The sequence below is a fragment of the Alexandromys fortis genome, unplaced genomic scaffold (assembly GCF_014885135.2).
Source record: "Alexandromys fortis isolate MF-2015 unplaced genomic scaffold, M_Fortis_MF-2015_v1.1 scaffold_23, whole genome shotgun sequence".
Classification (NCBI taxonomy): Eukaryota; Metazoa; Chordata; class Mammalia; order Rodentia; family Cricetidae; genus Alexandromys; species Alexandromys fortis.
Genome location: NW_026067907.1, coordinates 2293099 through 2316292, shown reverse-complemented (window position 1 = coordinate 2316292; position 23194 = coordinate 2293099). Strand labels below are relative to the sequence as shown.

At 41.0% G+C, this 23194-nt stretch overlaps 1 protein-coding gene across 4 annotated transcripts in view; it reads left to right on the top strand.

Annotated features, from left to right (window-relative positions):
• The window catches only part of Rgs17 (regulator of G protein signaling 17), a 90616-nt gene that overhangs the window by 12184 nt on the left and 55238 nt on the right, over positions 1-23194 (top strand). The window contains exon 2 of one of the 4 annotated variants that reach the window (XM_050135830.1): positions 2815-2913. The exons of the other annotated variants lie outside the window; for them this stretch is intronic. The gene's annotated coding sequence lies outside the window, so the exon portion shown is untranslated. The remainder of the gene's footprint in view (positions 1-2814; positions 2914-23194) is intronic. 4 annotated transcript variants of the gene reach the window in all.

The following is a 23194-nucleotide window of genomic DNA, read 5'->3' as shown; positions in this document are numbered from 1 at the left end:
GACTGGGAACCACAATACAGAGTCCAGCACTTATAGGGCAGAGCAGTCTGGGGAAGATGTGGGATTTTGGTAGTGGATGAATCTCTGCCTTGGACAAGTTAGTTGAATACAACCGTTGAGGCAGTAACAAGGTACTTGGCAAATCCCCAGAGTGTTGTGATTGGCCAAAACTCCATGTTGCAGACCGAATGTTGATTATAAATTTCCAAAAGGAACAGACTCAAACACATATTTTGGCACAAAATAATAGCAATTGTGGGGTTTTTTGTTTGTTTGTTTTGGTTTTTTGAATCCCAAAGACCTCATAATAAGGCCATCCTTTGTGTCACTATTTGCTGAGTTTATGATGAGATCCTAATTATTTTGGTCCTCTGCCTCAGGAAAACATTGTTATACAATACAGGTGGTCTAAATAGAAGAAATACAGAATATCTTTTTGAATTTAGAAATTGTTAGTAACTCTTCTGCCTGAAGATACAGATGAGCACATTCTATCCTTGAAAAAAAAAAAAAACATTGCTAAAAGAATGATTAGAAAAAGTAGAACTCTGCTGCATATAAAGGCTGACTCATTGCCCTTTCCAATCGATGTCTGACCTTCAGAGAGCCACTCCAATGCACAATGGAATGTGTTTACTTGAAGATATTATTTCAGTGTTATAGTCTGGCTGTCTTCTGAGCTAAAGGTTTAATTACAAGGGTACTGGGGTATATATATTCAGAAATATGACCTATAGAAAAATTCAAGTTTTGAGAATAATTTTCCAACTCCATGACATTGAAATTTTCAGAAATATATGGTGAAGGATTGAATCCAGATCTTGTTTTCATCAGTGAAAAATAATTTCATGGCTTCATGTCACAGTGTTGGTTTCAAAGTTTAGAGAGTCAAGTCAAAATCGCAACAAAAGCAACAATATCATATGCTCACTACAGTCCTACGGAATAATTGTGTAAACATGGCTTAAAACATACAAGCTTAAAATAATGTGTGATTAGGAATATATGTAGTGCAGATGAGATTTCAACCCTAGGTAGAAGTTGTTCTTTGTTATTCAGGCTTCAAATGAATCTTTTATGTTTCAAATGAAGTCAAAGGATATTAGACACTTTTATCATAAAAAGTTCCTTAGACTTACAGGAAGAATGAGGAAAGCTGTTTGAGAGAGAGAGACAGACAGACAGACAGACACTAGAAAAACTTAGGAATATTATGTGGCCCAATTTTCAAAAGCCTAAGCCGTGTAGGAACTTGCAGGATGGTGGGGGAAAGCAGACCTGTGCTGCCTGTGGCCTTTCCGGGGTGGGAAGTTCTGTTTCCTTGATAAGCAAGCACTGTTTGTGGAAGGAGGGATCTTGAACGGCAGGGAGGATTTGGGAAGGGCACTCCAGCGGGCAGGTCTGTGTACTGGGGAGGAGAAGGCACATAACTTCCTCCAGGTGAGAGACAGGGAAGCCTGACCTCTGAAAAGACGTGGAGGATTCAGGGGGAGCCTGAGAGTGAAAGTGAAGGGTTCAGTCCTGAGTATCTGGGAAATAAGCTCCCTCTGAAGTGTCAAAGACAAAGCGATGATGCGTTAAGAATGAAATAAAGTTTGACACGTGTCAGACTTCTCACCGATGCTGCAATTAAAAAGCTGCAGGAATATCAAGTATGAACTTGGACTGCACCCATAGAGACGCCCAGGTCAGAATAACCAGGTGACAGTGCTGTTCCCTTCTGCCGATCAAAAGTTGAATGGGATGAAGATGATAAAAAACAAGCTCACACACACACACACACACACACACACACACACACACACACACAGAAATTCGCATGATTGGAGAAACTTGTGCTTTCTGAGAGTGGTTCCCCTGGAGGATAGGTGTGTTTCACCTCCTGGAGAGAAGCCATGGGAAGTCATTAGACTCAACCAAAATTACCACAGTGTATAATGGAAGCAATAAAATCTCAAAGCGGAGGAGTTGATCAGAGACTGTGGGTGCAATGCCCGGGCATACAGTTGCTGCTGGCACGTCTTAGTTCATACTATGACTCTCCGGAGTAACATGGGGACCATTGGTCAAAGAGTGTTGTAAAAGATTTTGCTGTCCTGCTGGAGGTGGTTTTGCAACAATGACAGCATGCTCCTAAGGTGAGCTGCTTTGGAAGCTGTGCCTAAGAGCTGAAGGGAGGCAGACAGTGGCAGAGATATGATGGAGATTTACAGAGTGGGAACCCACAAGTGCCCTTGTAGTTCTGAGATTCAAGTGACCCCCCCTCCTGCAGGGATTAGGAATTGGGTCTTAGAGAAAGACTGGGGCTAGAGATAAAACAGAAGTCTCTTACTGATGCAGGAAAAGGAGATGCTTACAATGGAAACCTGGAACCGATCTGAATTGAATGGATGTGTTGGGAAAGTGGGTGAATGGATGTGTTGGGAAAGTGGAGGACCACAAGTGCATGCCTGTACACACACGTGCATTCTGTGTACGTGCATTCGTGCATGAGGTCACCAGAAGGAAGAAGTAGTGTTAAAGGATAAAGATACTACAGTGTGCTCAAGCCAAGGAAGTAGACAAGATTAACCAAATGTACTCATATAGACATACAAATAAATAATATATATGTATAAATCTTGTGAGAAAGAGTTGAAAAGAAAGGACAGTTTTACCAAGAAGACCAGCTAACTTATGCCATGCAGCAGAAGTCCAAGTAACAACAAAACCAAGATGAACTGTCAAGACTTTTGCCAGAGGCCGCTACTTGCTATGGTCTAGACAGCCTTGATGCTGAGGGATTTACACACTATCTACTTTTGAAATTTTTAGGCAGCTTCCATTCAGGGCAACTGAAATGAAGCATAGCCAAGATAAGAATGAAGAGAGATAAAGTATCGCGCTGAGTGGGGAAGGAACCACGGCACTGAGGTAAGAGTGATTGGAACAAGAGCCCTGCTTATTAACAAAGGCCTCTGGGCAACTAGTCAGATTATCTATAACTTATTAGTTAATGCAAGAAGTTAGTTTCCAGATGAAAAATTCCTTTTCTGGTCACCAATTCTATAAGAGTATGTGGTCTGGATTCTTAGACCAGAATGGTAACACTGTAGATAAGGCCAATAAAGTCCCAGCCATGCCTAAAATCACTGTTTCTCTTGTAAGCCTTTTAAGGTCAAGAGTGCAGGAATAAGATGAAATCCTTAGATTCCAGTATTAGAGTGGCAATTCCCTTGGGCAAAGACTAGTGAGGCTTCCAGACACCCCTTAGTGTGGAAAGTGAAGGCAAGTGAAGGCATGAGGGTAATTCCCAGACTACCTTTGGGGACAGGGAGAGAGGTCAGAACCCTGTAACCTTTCTCTCCAAACCCTCCACCCTTTGTCAGTCTTCAGGTTTTAGATTTCAGCTCAGCTCCAAAGAGACTTGGGTTGGACTCTGCCCGAGGTGATCTTTCCCCTTCTTTGTCATCCTTCGCTGACTCCACTGTTTCCATAATCCACAGCACTTGCTCTTCTGTTAAATTATTTTGATGTGTTAGCCACCGCCCTCTTCCCACACAGTAGAAGATAAGCCGGTACCAGAGACTTAGAAGGTGCTTAGTGAGCTGAGGGAAGGAAGGTTTGTGGTGTAGGAAAGAACTCAGCTCTGTGCTGAGGCAAGAGGGTTAGGGGTGGGACTGGAACAAAGCCTCCAGATGTGGAGGAGAAAGGAAAACAAGGACTCTGGTAATCCTGCAGTTTTTTAATGGAAACACTGGGCAGAGGGCACACATTACCATGTCTATATATTTTTCTGTATGCTCAAAAGACTCAGTTGACGAGCCAGGTGTGGTGCCACACGCCTGTAATCCCAGCACTCAGGAGGCAGAGGAAGGCGAATCTCTGCGAGTTTGAGGCCAGCCTGCTATACAAAGCAAGTTCCAGGATATCCAGGGGCTGTTACACAGATAAACCCTGTCTCAAAAAAAAAAAAAAAAAAAAAAAAAAAAAAAAGGAAGAAAGTAAAACCAAAAGACTTTACTAATAGGAATGGAAAGATAATAACTAAGGAGTGTGAGAGCCCTCAATTGTATCAATGCCATTTTCTTTATTATATAAAAGTATGCCATGTTACCCATTCATGTGTGTGATTGTGTATATATGTGCATTTCTGCGGAGGTCAGAGATCAACTTCTAGTGTTATTCCTGGGGAACCAGCTACCTTATTTTCTCTCACTAGGCTTTGGGACTCACCAAGTAGGCTAGGCTGGCTAGCCAGCAAGCATCTGTAATCCGCGCACCTATATCTTTACAGCACAGGAATTACAAAAACAAACAAGCAAAGACCATATTTAGATCCTCATCATTGCAAAGCATGCATTTGGGTGATTGAACTCTCCAGATACCCATTAAAATTGTGAAAACTGTTTTTCAAAACTTGCCTAAAAGGTAAGTCAAGTTGCTGGCAAACAGGAAGCTGGAAGTGAGTGAGGGGAAGGAGCCCCTTACTTAGAATCGGAGTCAGAGGGGGAATCTGGAGCTGGCATTCTAGAGAGAGACCAGGAGGTGAGACAGAAAACGCCAGGCTTTCGAGAACGGGAAGAGAGGACCAGCTAGTGGAGAAGCAGCTTACTTGCAGGGTGTGTGGAGCCCAGGGAACTTTCTAATATTTATTAGAGAGCTTAGAGAGCCCCGAGCTTGTTGGCTGTGAGAAGCAGAGCTTTCAATGGTGACACATCAGGAAAAGTGCCAAGGGGCGTCCTGGAGCCTCAGTTCCAGTCACACTTGAGAAATGAAAGATATCTTACATCCAAATAAAAACATATACTAGCAGATGCCACATCATACTTATGTGTTGGTTTCTTTTTCTTTGTCTTAGAACTGGTACTGAGAAGCAATTCTGATGATCTTGGCACCACATGGGGCTTTGGCTCCAGGCTCCAGGGTGCAAATTTATCAAATAGGAAGAGTGGAATTTCCCCAAAGCTGGGCACCAGCTAGGGAGTTTATAACCACAGAATACTGGGAGTTCAAAAGCCTCTTTGAAATCATCTAAGTGTTCAGAAATAGTGGTTTTTCTTCCCTTGTCTTGTCATCTCTAATAATTTAACTTATAGCCTGAAGGAAGAGGCCATGGGACAGATATTACCAGCTGAGGTTTCCTCAGTAGCTTTACTTGAGGTATCAGAGTCTCACTCAGCCCACCTCATGGTTTCCAGTGTGGAAAAAGAATAGAACCTTACGGTTGTGCCTTTTCTTATATGCAGAGCAGGTTTGATCCTCATGCTGGCTGCATTCTTAAGTCAGTAACATCAACTTTACTTGTTTTTTTTTTTACCTTTTCAATTTTATTTATTTATTTATTTATTTGTTTGTTTGTTTTAATTTATTAAAGATTTCTGTCTCTTCCCCACCGCCGCCTCCCCTTTCCCTCCCCCTCCCCCAATCAAGTCCCCCTCACTTGTCAGCCCAAAGAGCAATCAGGGTTCTCTGCCCTGTGGGAAGTCCAAGGACCACCCTCTTCCATCCAGGTCTCCTAAGGCGAGCATCCAAACTGCCTAGGCTCCCACAAAGCCAATACGTGCAGTAGGCTCAAAAACCCATTGCCATTGTTCTTGAGGTCTCAGTAGCCCTCATTGTCCGCTATGTTCAGTGAGACCTGTTTTAACCCAGGCTTTTTCAGACCCAGGCCAGCTGGCCTTGGTGAGTTCCCTATAGAACATTCCCATTGTCTCAGTGTGTTGGTGCACCCCTCGCAGTCCTGAGTTCCTTGCTCGTGCTCGCTCTCCTTCTGCTCCTGATTTGTACCTTGAGATTTCAGTCCGGTGCTCCAATGTGGGTCTCTGTCTCTGTCTCCTTTCATCACCTGATGAAGGTTAATATTCAGGCGGATGCCTATATGATTTTCTTTGGGTTCTCCTTCTTATTTAGCTTCTCTAAGAACCCGAATTATATGCTCAATGTCCTTTATTTATGGCTAGAAACCAAATATGAGTGAGTACATCCCATGTTCCTCTTTTTGGGTCTGGCTTACCTCACTCAGGATAGTGTTTTCTATTTCCATCCATTTGCTTGCAAACTTCAAGAAGTCCTTGTTTTTTACTGCTGAGTAGTACTCTAATATGTATATATTCCATACTTTCTTCATCCATTCTTCAATTGAGGGGCATCTAGGTTGCTTCCAGGTTCTGGCTATTACAAACAATGCTGCTATAAACATAGTAGAGCATATATTTTTGTTGTATGATAAGGCCTCTCTTGGGTATATTCCCAAGAGTGGTATTGCTGGGTCCAGGGGTAGGTTGATCCCGAATTTTCTGAGAAACCGCCACACTGCTTTCCAGAGTGATTGCACAAGTTTGCATTCCCACCAGCAATGGATGAGTGTACCCCCTTCTCCACAACCTCTCCAACAAAGGCTATCATTGGTGTTTTTGATTTTAGCCATTCTGACAGGTGTAAGATGGTATCTTAAAGTTGTCTTGATTTGCATTTCCCTGATCGCTAAGGAAGTTGAGCATAACCTTAGGTGTCTTTTGGCCATTTGAACTTCTTCTGTTGAGAGATCTCTGTTCAGCTCGGTGCCCCATTTTATAATTGGGTTGATTAGCCTTTTACAGTCTAGTTTCTTGAGTTCTTTATATATTTTGGAGATCAGACCTTTGTCAGTTGGAGGATCAACATAGTAAAAATGGCAATTCTACCTAAAGCAATATATAGATTCAATGCAATCCCCATCAAAATGCCATCAAAATTCTTCACAGATCTGGAGAAGACAATAATCAACTTTATATGGAAAAACAAAAAACCCAGGATAGCCAAAACAATCTTATACAATAAAGGAACGTCTGGAGGCATTACCATCCCTGACTTCAAACTCTATTACAGAGCTACAGTATTGAAAATAGCTTGGTATTGGCATAAAAACAGAGAAGTCGACCAATGGAACCGTATAGAAGACCCTGACTTTAATCCACAAACCTATGAGCACCTGATTTTCGATAAAGGAGCTAAAAGTATACAATGGAAAAAAGAGAGCATCTTCAACAAATTGTGCTGGCAAAACTGGATATCAATCTGTAGAAGAATGAAAATAGATCCATGTCTGTCACCATGCACAAAACTCAAGTCCAAGTGGATTAAAGACCTCAATATCAGTCTGAACACACTGAACCTGATTGAAGAGAAAGTGGGAAGTACTCTACAACAAGTGGGCACAGGAGATCACTTCCTATGTATAACCTCAGCAGCACAGACAGTAAGGGCCGCATTGAATAAATGGGACCTCCTGAGACTGAGAAGCTTCTGTAAAGCAAAGGACACTGTCGCTAAGACAGAAAGGCAACCCACTGACTGGGAGAAAATCTTCACCAACCCCGCAATTGTTTGTTTTTTTTTTTTAAGGCAAAGACTTTCCTCATTAGAATCTGTTCAACTGCTCCATAAGAAGATGAGCAGGCTAGTGAGAGTCATCTTCATGTACATGTCATCTTCATGAATTAAATCTTAAATAAGGTAACTTTCCCTACAATGGAGAGACAAGACATCAAAGAAAACCTAGATGCCCCTCAATGGAAGAATGGATAAAGAAAGTGTGGAATATATACACATTAGAGTATTACTCAGCGGTAAAAAAAAAAAAATGACATCTTGAATTTTGCATGCAAATGGATGGAAATAGAAAACACTATCCTGAGTGAGGTAACCCAGACCCCAAAAGATGAATATGGTATGTACTCACTCATACGTGGATTCTAGCCATAAACAAAGGACATGGAACCTATAATCCTTGATCCTAGAGAAGCTAAATAAGAAGATGAACCCAAAGAAAAACATATAGTTATCCTCCAGGATATTGGAAGGAGACAAGATTACCAGGCAAAAATTGGAAACTTGGGTGTGGGGGTGGGATGGGGGTAAGGGGAGATGGGGAGCAAAAAAGATAATAAAAATAAAAAAACATATTGGATCGCAGCTACATATCTTTCCAATGTGACTCAGAAGTTAAATTCACCTTCTTCTGTGTCATGTGTTTGCTTTTGGCACCTCATTGCTGTTTGCTTCTGCAAACATGGACAGAGAATGAGAGAGAGGCAGTTAGGGTAGAAAACAAGAATGGGTTGCGTGCTGACATTTTGTGTGGGTTTTATCCTATTGACTTTGTCTTGTGACAGAAACCCTTACTGTGTCAGACCCTGCTCTGGAAGATTCTGATTTATTAGGGACAAATAACAGAAATACTTGGCTCCAACAGGCTTTGTGCTTCATTTCGAGTGTGTTTTGAGAACCAACTCTGGAGTCCCTTCTGGAAAACAAATGCTGAACTGATACTAGGTGCAAATAAATAGATCAAATGAAAATAACAACAGTGGGGTCAGGCAGGGACTTCATGATGGGGCCCTAAAAACTCATATGACTAATTACCGGTCCATTTTAACCCATTATATTACTGCAAATTTACTAAGCACAGCTTGAAAAAGTATTGGAATGATCTATTAACCAAAGAAGGCAATTTCTCTCTTCCATGCTCCCATTCAAGAAAATGCGTGGCTGGTAGCATCTGACAGTCTGGGCACAAGGGGGAGAAGTGAGCTCATTTTCTCAGACTAGAAATCTGACTTGCCTCCAGGAATTTCCCAGGAATGAACTTCATGTTTTATCTTCCTCCCTTAACTGTTCTTGCATTTGCCTGCCAAACCTGGTTCCAAGTGCTCTAGGCTTGGAGGAGCATTCCAGAAAATTTAGAGCATAATTGACTGAAACAGAATCCTGTAATGCATCAGAAAATGAAAATCATATTCAACAGACGAAAAAAAACACAAAGGAATATATTCCTTTTGTGGGATATATTCCTGTGATGTGCATTTAGGCAGCAGGATAGGGATCTAATTCTATTTCATCCCAAACTCTTGGTGAAATTACAGATGGGGGCTGTGTAATGCACAGACCCACGGGATGAAATGAGAGAAGAAACCGTTCAATTCGCCAAGAAAATGGTATTTTCCTCTTTGGAGGATGGTTGCAGGTAGTTTTTAGAATCCTTTGTAACTGGCATTCATTTAAATATCCAGCTACTGGAAAAGTAATTTTTACCGAAAAAAGAAAAAAAATCAGAGCAATCTGAATTGACTTTTACCTGCTTTTCCTTCTCTTCTGGTTCCTAATGGCATATACAGAAAACTAGGGTTGTTTTGTTTTCGAAGATAACACTGGAGCAAGACTCGTTGTATTATTGAGAGCTGCTGGGGATTTGATTGTTGTCAAGGGAAACGGGGGCGGGAGGGGGGATGAGTCTGAATGAATTCCAGGAAGATGGGAGCAGTAGCTAATGCCCCGGTTGGTGTTCTGTTTGTTTGGACATGACCAGTGTGGAGAAATACTGCAAGCACTCCACCATTGCCTGGCAATTACTCAGGGCTGAACATAGCAAGTGGCGGCTTTCTTACAGCCAGGACCTTTTTAAAGGTTGATTTTCCAAAAAGTCCCATGTAATTCGGATAAAATTTAAACCTGATGATAGTATTACCTGATAACAACAGAAAATATAATGTAGACTTTTAAAATGTTCTTTTATTAACTCTGATAATTTCATATACTGTATTTTGTTCAAAACAGTCCTCTCCCCATTTCCTCCCAGATTTCCTTCCATTCTGTACCCTCCCAACACTGGGTCCTCATTTCTTTTTAAAACCCATTGAGTCCAATAAGTTTTGCAAACATGTAGACTGTTTATATTGTGCACAGAATTATTTTTAAAGTACACAGCACTCATTGTAGCATCTATCGAGCTTAGCCTATACAAGAAATTAAAAATAGATGAAATAATTCTGATGAAAGCTGTTAAACTTGCTCTCAGCTCTTCATGTATCAGCACGGCACTCAGCTGGAGAACACATGGCATCAGTGGACAAGTGCTAAGCTCCCAAAATATGTTATCCCGAGATCTAGGGAGCAGAGTTCTAACAGGCGCTGCAGCTCCCGCTGAGAGACTTAGCAGTCCCTGCACAGTAAAGTATTATATCCACTCAAGGTCAAGGTCATTCGGAGTGATGGTGCTGATGCTGGGGGCTTTCACTCAGCATCCAGGAGAAGGTGATAGACAGCAGACACAGAGGGTTTGCAGAATAACACATTGTCTCTCTGAGAATGCAGAGCCCATACCGTTTGCACAGCAGCCTCTTCATCACTTTGCTCCTTACTCTGGTCTCTTCCCCGTGTGCCGACCCCCAAGACTGTTCTCTAGTCTTTCTTGTCAACGTGCCATTGCTCACATTGCTTCTAGTCCAGAATGCTCTGCCTGCCTCATGTCCCTTTGCTTTCCCAAATCTTAATCTTTTCTTTGTATGTTTAAAAAAAAATACAAGGTCTCCTCTGGTACCTAACCCATACAGTCTTCAAGTTTCCTGGCCTCTTACCTCAGCCTCTCAAGGTGTATGACACCTTACCTAGTGCAAATTCTGGACATCTATTTTTAAAATATTTATTTTTATTTTCTAGGTGTATGAGAGAATGTCTGTATGCATGTATGTGCATGTGTGCATGCCTGGTGCCTTCAGATGGCGTTAGTGTGTGTGTCACATGTCCAGAACTGGCATTATGGGTGGTTGTGAGGCACCATGTGGGTGCTGGGAACCGAACTTGGGTCCTCTGTAAGAGCAGTGAGGGTTGTAATTGCTAAGCCATCTTTCCAGCCCCATGTACAGAGTATTTTACATATAGTTGCCAACTTGGAAAACCTCACCTTACAAATTACCATCAAAGTTCCTCTCGGATACTATGTTCAGTTAACTGTCTCTGGCTGCCCTTGGTATAACCATAACCTTGTGCATACTCCTCCACAAATGAACACTTGGTAGAGACCAACATGAATTCATGGTCAAGGTATAGGCTCACTAAAAGAGGGGACTTAATTGTTTTTTCTTATCATGCTCAGCATATTTATTGAATAGCCATCTTGCTGGGAAGGTTCCACTCACTCTCTAAAACAGACCTTACTTCATAACACAATAACAAAACAGAAGAAATGACGTCTGTGTTCCAGATAACTGAAGATCAAATTGGACTGATGGTGCGGACCTATGTGGGATCCCAGGAGAGATTCACGGGTGCTGTGGTCACTAAATGTTATGAGGATGCTTGGCCTAGGATTACTGTTGAGCTCTGAGTGAATTCCAATCCTGACTTTGGTTTCCAAAGCCCTCGTGAGGTCTATCTTTGGCGCCCTCGCACGTAGCCTTCAGGGCTCACCATTCTCAACGCTTCTGCGCTCTGCCCTTCCACGCATCTCTTATCTCCTTTGTATAGGGCCAAGACAGCCCCAGCCTGTCTACTTTCTTCCTGTTGCCCACAGTGCTCTTCCCAGAGATACCCACGTGGCTCGCTCAAGTATCACATTTTCAGAGATGCCTTCCATTTATTTATAATTGGACATACCTCAGACATACATGTACTTTGTGTCCACACAACTTAGCAGCTCTGTGTGCTTTTGTGTTTTCTTGTCACTCACCACGGTATCCCAGGTACCAAAACAGAGTCACTCAATTAATATTTATTAAATTAATCAATGAATCCCTTAGACATGTGCACCAGGCCTTATATATCCAGATATCATGCTCTTTACGTCCATGATCTGATTATCAGTTCTGATAGATGGTTAATGTCTGACCCGAGTCAACCATGGGCTGGATGGAGAGGCATTAATCTTGGGCTTCATTCCTGACTATGCCACATTCTGATTACATGAGGTGGGTGAGTCTTCTTGGATGTTCTTGGACCAGTTTTTCTCATTTGTAAAAGCAGGACAAAGACACCTACTGAATCGCTAAGAGCATGACAAACAGCAGCATCCTGAAGCTCTGCAAGCGTGTACGTTGGCTGTTCTTATCTATTTTTATCTGTGTGAGGAACTGAGGCAACGTGGCACAATGGAGGTGGATGTCGGCATAAACCAGATAAGGATCGGAGTTCCGTCTCAACTTCTCTTTGGCTGTATACGTCTGGGGAGCTTATGTGGGCTTTCCTGTAAACCAGAGGCCATTTAAATACAGAATTCATTATGATATCAACTTAGGTAAAAAGCCATGATTCAACACTTTTTTTACCCTTTAGAGACAGGATATCAGTGCAGCCCTGATTGTTCTAGAACATGCTCTATAGATCAGGCTGTCCTTGAACTCACAGAGATCCCCTTGCCTCCAACTCCTGGGTACTGGGATTAAAGGCCTGTGCCACGGCTATCCAACCTTAAAAGATGCATGTTTTTCATATACTTTATCATGTCAAAAGTATACACTTGATCATTGGTGCTGTCTTTGGCTCTACAGTTGTGGTATCTACTTCAGAAATTTTATTTATGGAGCGAGACAGTAATGACAGTTCAGAATCTTTTGGGCCACACAGGCAATAGCAAGAAATTTGACCTTCTTCCTCTATTGGGCAAAGTGGCTTCTAATGGTGGTGAATTTTGCTTTACAATGTTTAATGCTTGGGAGTTTTGTAGTTTATCTTTACCATGGTTCTGTCTGATTTTAAAAGAAAACGAAAATTTCAAAAGGATCAACAGCAAAATTGTTGGCTGAATTTTTTTCCTCTTAATAATAATAATAAAAAAAAAGGCACATGGCCCCTAAGTCCCTCTAGCCATGTCTCTGCCTCTCATCTTGCAGAGGGGCTGGTTGTGGAGGACAGGAATAGAAGAATATCCTGGCAACCGCAGCCTTTGCACTTTAGCGTAATGTGGTTGCTAGGAGAAAGGAACAGCCCAGCACGTGAGCCAGTGGATGTGCGGCTTCACTGTCCTGGAGGAGGCAGCGGGGTTGTGGCAGAGCAGCCGTCTCCACCCTCCCTGCCTTCTGCCAAAGCTCCTGGAAATTCAGCTATCTTATCATGCCCTCAGTCAATCGGTTTAGCTAATAGTTTATGGTCTATTTTAAACAAACTACAAAGTCAAAGAGATAAAAAAAAAAAATACCTGTTACTAGAGATCATCCTGACAAGGTGACATTTGAGATTCATTATTCCTTAACTGAGCTATTAAACCGAAGCCACTGGCCCTCTAACGAGAGGCCATTACCCAGAAGTTGTCTTTGTGTGTCTTGGGACTGGCTCTAAAGTTCCTGGTTTTCAATAACTGGAAAAGAATAGCCTCAGTACCAGCTGGGTATTTGGAGGGCGGTCTAAGCACATTCACTACGCTCCTTGTTGCGCGGCTTCCAGAACCGCAGAGAGGGATGTGTCACGTTTACAAAATGATTTCTAATAGCACCAACTCTTTCTATCTCAGTGTATTCACTCGGCAGACGTGGCTGGCAGTCTGCGAAGTGCCAGCCCTTGTGTAGCAGGGGAGGATCTGAAAAATAAGTATTTCCAGAAAACACAAAACAAGACACGAATACAATGAAAACAGACCGCCTCGTGTTTACATTGTGTCTTACTCTACATTGCGAGGGCACCACCCAGCTCTGAGCTTGCAAATATTAGCATTTGAAAGAAAGTAATAGCCTGGAAAGATATTTTAGGATCCATCCGCTTAGGCCAGCTGTCAGGTTATTGGACTCCTGTGCATGTGTAGAGGGGCCGGTGGGAGTGCCAAAGGACCATGTCCGTCTGTGACATTTTGCATATGGCAGGGGCTTCAGAAACATCTATGAAGTGTGTTGGTACTCTTTTAAAAAAGACCAGGGTTTCTTTTCTGTCTGTTTTCACTGTGTATGTGATGCATTTGATCATGTCTGTGACTCAGTTGTGCGTCTCATGCATCCTACATCTGTGTTCTGTAAACTGGGCGGGGGCCATGGAGTTGTAAGTCATACAGACTAAGATTCAGCTCCTCTTGTTTATCCTTCCTCAGAGAAACTGACCAACCAGATTGGCATGTGGGGAACTCTTCTAACTTACGACGCTAAGCCATCTATTTGCCATTCCTTTTGCCTTTGATCTGAACATTAAGAATGAGGACAATACCTTTCATTTGATGGCACGTCCATCCTAACTAAAAATGGAAGTAGTTTATAGAATAACATGGCCACGACTCAGTGTAAGACTTAAGTCATAAGGATAAAAGATGGGTCAGTTGAAAAGTCCCGAGGAGTCTGATTTTAGCTTACTCCTGTGCAGCCCAGGTCTCGTCTCTAGGACTGTGGTGGCAGTAGAACAGGCCTATCTGGGTATCCTTCTTTGTGTACATGAGCAGTTGTTTCAACTTTCAGGAAATGCCAGTTTTGTTCACTTTATTTCTACAGTAAAGTGGAGCAGTTGGGGAAACAGAACAAAGTATGACCCAGCTAAGTCTTTTTACAGTGTCCTGTTAGCCCCCTCACAGTGTGTCCTGGGGCCTGGTTCTTAGGATTTATCAAGGAGCTAAGTGATAAGGCTTATCACTTCCCATTGCAGAAGGCTGTAGAAGAGCAAAATGCCTTTAAGTCTAAAGAAAGACACCTCTGTGCTTGACTTTAGTGTTAGATGATGAATTTGCTATCTTACTACCAGGGCTCACTGCAAATTCAAGGAAGTTGCCTCTAGTAGAAAATACAGGAAGTGGCTTTGGGTAAGCCTGTGCCCTATTCCATTTTAGGAAGTGGGTATTCTTCACAGCGCAAGGGCATCTGCCATCACCTTCAGCCCCACTCTGCATGGCTTTGGGGATTGGCCCTACTGGGACCATGCGGGAATAAAGAAAGGATGCTCATGTACATGAAAGTTGGGATCGTGTAAGCTATGCTCACTCTGATGAGAGGCACCAAATGCATAAAAGCAATGCAGAAGCTCAGCACAGTCATTTTATACAGCTGAACTGAGGATAAAAGCTCATGGCATACATTGAACAAGTGTTTGTTGCTAATCTGGGTAGGAGGTCCCTTTAGGCAGCATTCTCAGCTGCTGTCATCACAGGAGGAGGAAGTTGTGGTTGACTGTCTTTGCATACACTGTCAAAGTGACATTCTGACCAGAGAAAGTCTTTCCCATCCTTCTGAACCTCACCAGGGAAAGCAACTTGGTATTCCCTTGGGTCTGAACCCTTGGAGTCCTTCACCTGGCTTTGTATGCCCATGTCTACAACACACACTTGAGGATTTCAGTCACTCCTTACACACTCACTTGAGGCGCCCTCTTGTTCCCCAAACCTTTTACATTAATAGTGTAAAAGATGGTTACTGACAGACTATGTAGTAGAATAGACTCATATTTATTTTGAAATGTAGTGCAGAAGGTTCAAAACTAATTACTGAACTGGGCACAATGGCTTTTGGCTCTAATCTCAGCACTCAGAAGGAGACCACGGGCCCAATGCCAGCATTGGGTACATAGCAAATTCAAGGCCAGCATGGACTATCCAGGGAAAACATTCTAACATCAAATAACAAAACAAAAGTTAATGATATTGCTTGGAACATCAGAAAGTTGCTTTAAGATTCTTGACACTTAGATTTGTTACTAAAGTAGCAAGAATATTTTTATGACACATAATCATAAGAAATTAGTTGAGGCAAAGTAGAACTGGCAAAAACATCTAGTATCTGTTAATATTATACCATGATTCCCTTACTGTGGGTGTGTGAATCCTTCTTCCAGTTATGTTAGGATATTAATTTATATGTGAGAAAAGGTTTCTAAATGAAAGATAAACTCTAGTATAGTTACTACCTCTTACACACACACACACACACACACACACACACGCACACTAAAAATTGTTAAGCCACATAAAATTTTTTAAAAGTACCTATTGGTTTCGTGGGAGCCTAGGCAGATTCATGGATGCTCACCTTACTAGACCTGGATGGAGGTGGGTGGTCCTTGGACTTCCCACAGGGCAGAGAACCCTGATTGCTCTTTGGGCTGACAAGGGAGGGGGATTTGATCGGGGGAGGAGGAAGGAAATGGGAGGCGGTGGCAGGGAGGAGGCAGAAATCTTTAATAAATAAATAAATAAATTTTAAAAAAAAGAATAAATATATGGTGTTTTTAACAGTTAATGGAACGACCCAGTGAAGTGATTATGGTGGTGAACGCAATGCCACAAATATATAATATAATCTCATAAAAACTACACTAACAGCAAACAAGAAGTCCTAAAATTAGAATTTTTAGTTACTAGGGTTAATGAGGTCTCTAATTAATAGGATTACACTTTCTAGTGTCGATTTCCTGGATTAGATCATTACACTATCAAATTATTACCCCTGGATTTAGCTAGAGGACTATAACAAATTCTGTTGTAAGAACTTCTATGAGTTCTTCCAAACTACTTCCAGAATTTATAATTCAGTAAGCCTGAGAGTCATGATTTAGCAACCTCCTTGGGAGATTCTGATGACCAGATACATCTAAAATCCCCTTATTTAAAGTATGATGTTTTCAAGATCATTTGGCACAGAAGACAGCAGCAGGTTTCACACAATTTCCTACAATGCACCTCATTGCAAACTCAAGGCAACATGCCAAAGTACAAGATACACACTTACCGAAGACCAACGAAACATTCTGTGAGATAGTGTCTCAGCCAAAATCAGATGGTTTCAGTCCTTTGAGCAGCAACCCATAAGCATCATGTCTTACCCTTCAGTTCTCATAAGACATTTAATGTTGCTATTAAGGGGAAAAAAATAAAAAAAATAAGTACAAGTTACTTAATATTCAACAAAAAACTTTGTTTTCTCAGAATGTTCAGGAAATGGTGTCTCTAGCTGGTTAATAAGGCTTTTAATATCTACCTTGTTTATGAAGGCTTATGACACCTTTAATTTCTTGGGGTAAATGTTGTCAAGTTGATACATATTTATTTACATTTCTTCTCTATAAAAGAGAATATCCTGAGTATATCATCTGATAGAAGGCATCTGAGATACCTCATTAAGCCCAGTTCTTCTTCCATCCAAAAGCTAGCTAGGAAGCAGGCAATAGGCTGGAGTAGGTACTGGGCCAGGTCCTTCCACAAATACTCAGTCCTTTCTCATTCTGAGGAGTAGCATGCACTCTGGAAATGAGGAAAGTGAACTTAGGAACTTTGCTCATGTGCTCAGAGTTCCCAATTAACTAACAGGTGGTTTGTCAGAAACCTCACACGAGAAGTGGGTCTGCAACCCCTGACCTCTGTATCTGTCACTCAAATCCTTTATTATGTGCAAAGTCATGCATCACATACAAAGCCACTTAGATGCCAGCAGCAGGGGACCTTGGAACAGGTGGAGTTCTGGCTTCCTGTAAAACACATGCGGTAATTTTCTTCCTCCTCCCCCCAAACAAATTCTAGATAATAATTTGCTTCAGTTATTCCTATTTAATTGTGACAAAGTAGAAAAATAATTCCAATTATGACAAAATTGTACTTATTTGAACTTGAGTTTGGCTCAAGTATGTTTAAAACTGAGTCCAAATCTCCTCTGTTAAATCTTTGAACAAGAGTTAAAGATATCCAAAGCATATAGAAGTAAATTAATAAGTAATAAATACTAAAACACATAAATATAGCTGCTGGTGGGTGTAACCTCCACTCAAGAGGTAGGGACAGGAGGACCCAAAATTCATATTATCTTTGACTACGTAGTAAGAACAAGGCCAGCCTGAAATGTAAAACATCCTGTCTCAAAAAAAGAAAGAAAGACTGTTTATTAATTAATTAAACAAAAATAAGAGGAAGGGTCACCTTTCTCTAAACTCCGTCTTTGTTAGAAGAAAAAGACAAACAAGAAAAGCCCTGCTTCTGCTTGCAAGTGTGTCCATGGTAACTGGTGGACCAGACTTTGTTTCTCACTGAAGGCCATGGATGTGTGTGTATCAGTGGTGTGTTCACTCTCATCTGGCAATCCCATATTGCTAGCGGGATCACACCCCTTATCACACAAGTCAGCTTCATTCTAGGAAGTGAGAGAGAATACCATAAACCTTTACATGAGGCCAGGAAGGATGTGGATATGAATCATTCCAAGGAAGTTCTACTGAGTACAGGTTCTCACAGACCCTGCTTCTGTTCTGATATTTTTGCCATTCATTTTTTTTCCCTCTCCATCCCTGCATCTCCTTAGAATTATTCTTCAAGTATGAAGTTCTCAATAATATTCTGATTGATCAGGTCAATTCCAAGTTGAACTTTAATCTTTGAAAGTCTATAGCAGAAAGAAACTGATTGTAAGTTTGATCTCGAACTCCCTCGCTTGGCAGGCCACCCAACACTGGGACTTGTCTTTGTCTGCTCTTTCATGAAGCAGAGTTGTCAACTGGTCATCAAGCAGGCCTAGACCTCATCCACTTTGATGACTTGGTGATTTCTACCTATTGCTTTCATAACTCAGTGGGGGCACCAAAGAGGATCAGGAATTGTTAGGGGAGCTGATCATCACATGGGGATGTAAGACCAAACCATCGCTGTATAGAGAATTTCTATCTTAAATAAAAACATAGTGCCAAGTAAAAGCAGATAATATGTATTATAACATCCTTGGAACAATAAGTGCATTTAATATATATATTTGGTGTTAAGAGTAGCATGTGTTAAAATTTGGAGAGGCGATGTTGAAAAAGCCTTTAGTGAGAGGTATAGACATAACAGATCCTGATATTCATGGTAACCAATCACCCCAGAGGGTTTTACTTGCTTTTGATTATAAGCTACTATAGGAAGTCTTGTCCTATTAGGACAACTCATACTTCATCCTGAAAGCCCCGTTTCCCAGTCTCTTTCCTATTGACCACACCTCTCCAGGTCCTCATCCACTCCCAGTACACTCGGCCTCTTCTTCAGCTGCACCTTTCCCCCGACTCTCCCATGTAGTTAACTTTCCTGGCAGCTCATGGCTTCAGCCCTCATTGCCATAGTTGGCCAAGAAATTGAAGAATCATTCTTGCTCACCATTGCCATGCCCACAGCCATCGTCCTCTCTTCTTGCTAAAATTCTCTGGATTGTATGAACCTAGACTACCCTCGCTATCTTCACCTGCTTGCCCCTGGGCCTCTCACCCTCGCTTCTCACCAGTTTTGCTTCTAGAGTACTTTGTCTCTTCCTCCCTTCCTCCCATTCCTAAATTATAAATCCCCCCTGGGGTGTCTTGAACTTTTTTTTCTTAGTGATCTTGTATCCCAACTCTACACCAGACACTCACTCCCAGGCCACACCTCCTTAGGCTAAGGAATGAAGAGCTTCCATGGCACCTCCAACATCTAATACTGCCCAATCCTTTGACACCACTAATCCATTCCCGTCTTGATGTTGACTTCCAACACTTCATTTACTTATACAGGACCTAAAAATTAATACAACATACTTCATACATATCTTCTCACATCCGGACACTAAATCTTTTAATTTTTAAAAATTCATCTTAGGGTTGATATTTTCAAAAAACACCTTGTATCAATATATAGCATTCATTTAATATGTATATTGAATATATACATATTCATGCACATTCAAACAAGTTATACTAATCAGTGTTTTCAATAAACACTTACTGAATTAAATCAGTCAAAATATGTAGAATGAATCCTATTGATTTTATCTTCAGAAATATTTGTTTTATGACTTCCTTCCTTCCTTTCTTTTTTAACTGTGATACATACATACTCTAAAGCCACAAATAGAGGCTGGAGAGAGAGCTCAGTAGTTAAGGGCTCTGACTGCTCTTGTAGAGGACCCCATTTAGATGCCCAGAAGCCACTTGGAGGCCCATAAATGACTTTAACCCAGTTCCAGGGCACTGGACACCTTCTTCTGACCTCTGTATGCACCAGGAACACACATAATACACAGACATACAAGCAGGCAAAACACCCAAACATATAAAATAAAATTTAAACAATATGGAATATTTCTCCAGGAATTAAAGAAAGATTACCAACTAACAATTGGCAACTTCACTGCTTTTCGCAGGATTTATTAGAACAATTAATCCAGGTGTCTGTTAAGCCAATGAGATTTCAAGAATTCCTAAGTTGCAAGCCAATAAAACACTGAATTAAAACAGACACATAGCAAACAGACAGTGGACAGTCTTTCATCACCAATTCATGTTATATTTAGAAGAGGAGGAGGCCCTGGTATAAAGAAAGAAGGATTCCATCATTGGCCATGTTTTTCAGATATACTATGACATTTTTTAAATCAATTGGAAAATTTGATTTATCTGAACAAGACATAAAAGGGTGTTCAGTTCTTCTTGACTCATTCAATCTGAAGAAACAAGGGCCAGTTCTGTGGACCCTTTGAGTCACCAAAGTTGCCATACTAAAATTTTATAATAAAGGCATTTCATATGGGAAATACTTGTAAATTTTAGAAATAAGTGCAGCTGTTTATTAACCAATGGCAATTCATATATCTGTGATGGTCTGTGACATGAAAGAAACCAGAAATCAACATTGACTTGGCACATCTCCTGTTATAGAAAAAAAATGGAAAATGACTGACTCATTGTGTGTGTATGTGTGTGTGTGTGTGTGTGTGTGCAAGGAGGTCAGAGGAAGACATAGGGATCATTTCTTTTCTTCCTATGTGGGTCCCAGAACTTGGGTCTTAAGGCTTGGTGGCAAGCACCTTCACCCACTGAGCCATTCTGCCAGCTCTAAGGGGTAGTTCTTAAGTGAATTGTGCCAATTCTATTGGGTGGTATCCACTTCTCTTGGATGGTATCCCAAGCCCATTCTGCTCCAGACCCTGAATGATTGTGCATTCTTTATTCAAACGTCAGAATTAGTAAAACCGGGATTAGAAGAGCGCATGAAGACAGGATATGTTCCACACCAAAAGGCTGGTCTCGAACTCACAGAGATCTGCCTGCCTCTGCCACCCACATGCTGGAATTAAAGGCGTGCGTCACCGCCATCAGGCTTGTAATACAAATTTTAAAATAAGTACCCACAGACTTAACAAGTAGGTTTTATTTCCTTATTTTTCAGAAGGAAAAATGCAAATTAGTATTTTGAAGTTTTTATTTCTTTTAATGAAAAGAAATCTTTTCCTCACGTAATATATCTTGATTACAGTTGTCTTCCCTCTACTCCTCCCACACCCCCCACCTCCCCTCCACCTGGATTCACTCCCTCTATGTCTCTCATTAGAAAACAAATAGGCATCTAAGGGATAATAACAGTCATATAATATAATAAATACAATATAAAAACCAACACATTGAAATCAGACAAAAAAAATAAGAAAAAAACTTGAGAAGGCACAAGACCCAGAAACCCACTTGCTTGCATACTTAGGGATCCTATAAAAACACTAAACTGGAAGCAGTAATAGTTAAGCAAAGAATCTGAAGGGTAAAAAGAGAGAAAACATATAAATAAAATAAAAATTAAAACATAATAATATAAAATTTTTAATCAAGGAAAAGATCAAACGTGACGTTGTAAGGCGAGGACCCCAAGGTGCTGTGGAGTTCATTTCTGTGGCCATCCACTTCCATGCATACAGTTTTCCCTTCATAAGTGCTTTGTTTCCCAGTGAGGCTCCCTTGGAGTAAACTAAATTCTTATTTGCAAGGTATTTATCAATTAGAGATTGCTTCCATGTTAGGGATGTGGGCATGTGTCCACTTCTCCCTTCATCTCTAGGGCCCCCTCTAGTACAGAACTGTGCAGACTCTGTCTATGCTGCCTCAATCCCTGTGAGTTCATATGTGCTTTGAACATGGTGATTCAGAGGGCCTTGCTTTCTTGGTGTCTTCCATTCCCCCGGCCCTTACACTTTTCAAGCTCCATGTTTTTCCTGAACTCTGAGGGGAAGGATTTGAAGGAGACATCCAAACAAGATGAGTGTTGCTAGGCCTCTCATTCTCTGCATATTGTCCAGCTGTGGGTCCCTGTATTTGTTTACATCTGCTGCAGGTAAACACTTCCTTGACATTGGGTGAACAAGGATAGATGGATGATGAATCGATTGATGGATGATGGATGTATGGATGATGTATGTATGTATGTATGGATGGATGGATGGATGGATGGATGGATGGATATATGGATAGTGGATGGATGGATAATGATGGGTAGATGGATGATTGATAGATGATGGATAATGAGTAGATTGATGATTGATGGATGGATGATGGGTGATGGATGAACGAATAATGAATGGATGGTGGATAGATGAATGGATGGATGATTGATGGATGAATGGATAATGGGTGGATAGGTGGATGATGGATGGATGGATGGGTGGATGGAGAGACAGACACCAAGACTTGTTCTTGCATGATAGGATGTTTCTCATTATTATGAATATTTGTGTTTTCAAATCTTTGTCTAATAAGCACTTCTGATTTTTGTAACATATCCACACTTGGAAACCTTTTTAGGTGAGAGAAACACACATAATTCAAACACCCAGTGCGATGAGCTATTTTATTTTGCCAGATTACAAAACAGCACAATGTGGACAGCATAATGTATATTTACTAATAAATGTTAAGGAATGTTGCCTCTAACATCTTTCATTTTTTGAATAATTATGAGAAGATCAAGGCATAATGAGAAGTTTCTGGGTAGATATCAAATCAGACTACCAGATGAAGATATTAGAACTCCCTCCTTTGCAAGAGCGTAATGAATGCACCCATTACACAGTGATGGGCACTGTTTAGTCAGTGTGTCAAGCCATAGAATGACTAAAACTCAGCCAGTGTTTTTTCCAAATCTACATTTTCTGTGTTCCACTATCAAAGTTTTTCTCAGAGGATAGATACAATTTAGTATTTTGAATTTCATTTTATAAACATATATACTCTATTATAGATAAACTTATGTAATATATTAATATTTTACACACACACACACATTTTCATGGTGCTGGGAGATTGCACAATGGCTAAAATGCTTGTTGCACAAACGTGAAGACCATAGTTCTAATCCCCAGAGCCCACATAAATGCTAGGTTAGCAAGGCAGCCAAACTGTAATTCCGGCCTCAGAGGGTAGAATTAGAACCCTCAATACAAGCTGGCTGGCAAGACTATTCATATTAGCAAACTTGGGGTTTCATTGAGAAACCCTTTCTTAATGAATACGGTGAAAAAAGGATCAAAGATGACTCTTAGCATCAACCTTACGTCTCTATGTAGATGCATGAACACATGAATACCCCACACACATGCGAGCACGCACACCACACACATGCGAGCACGCACACCACACACATGCACACTACATACACAAAAGTGAAATACATATATGTAATATATCTATACCTATCTATATATTTTTATAATTTTATATGCACTCATATATTATAAATTTTATATAA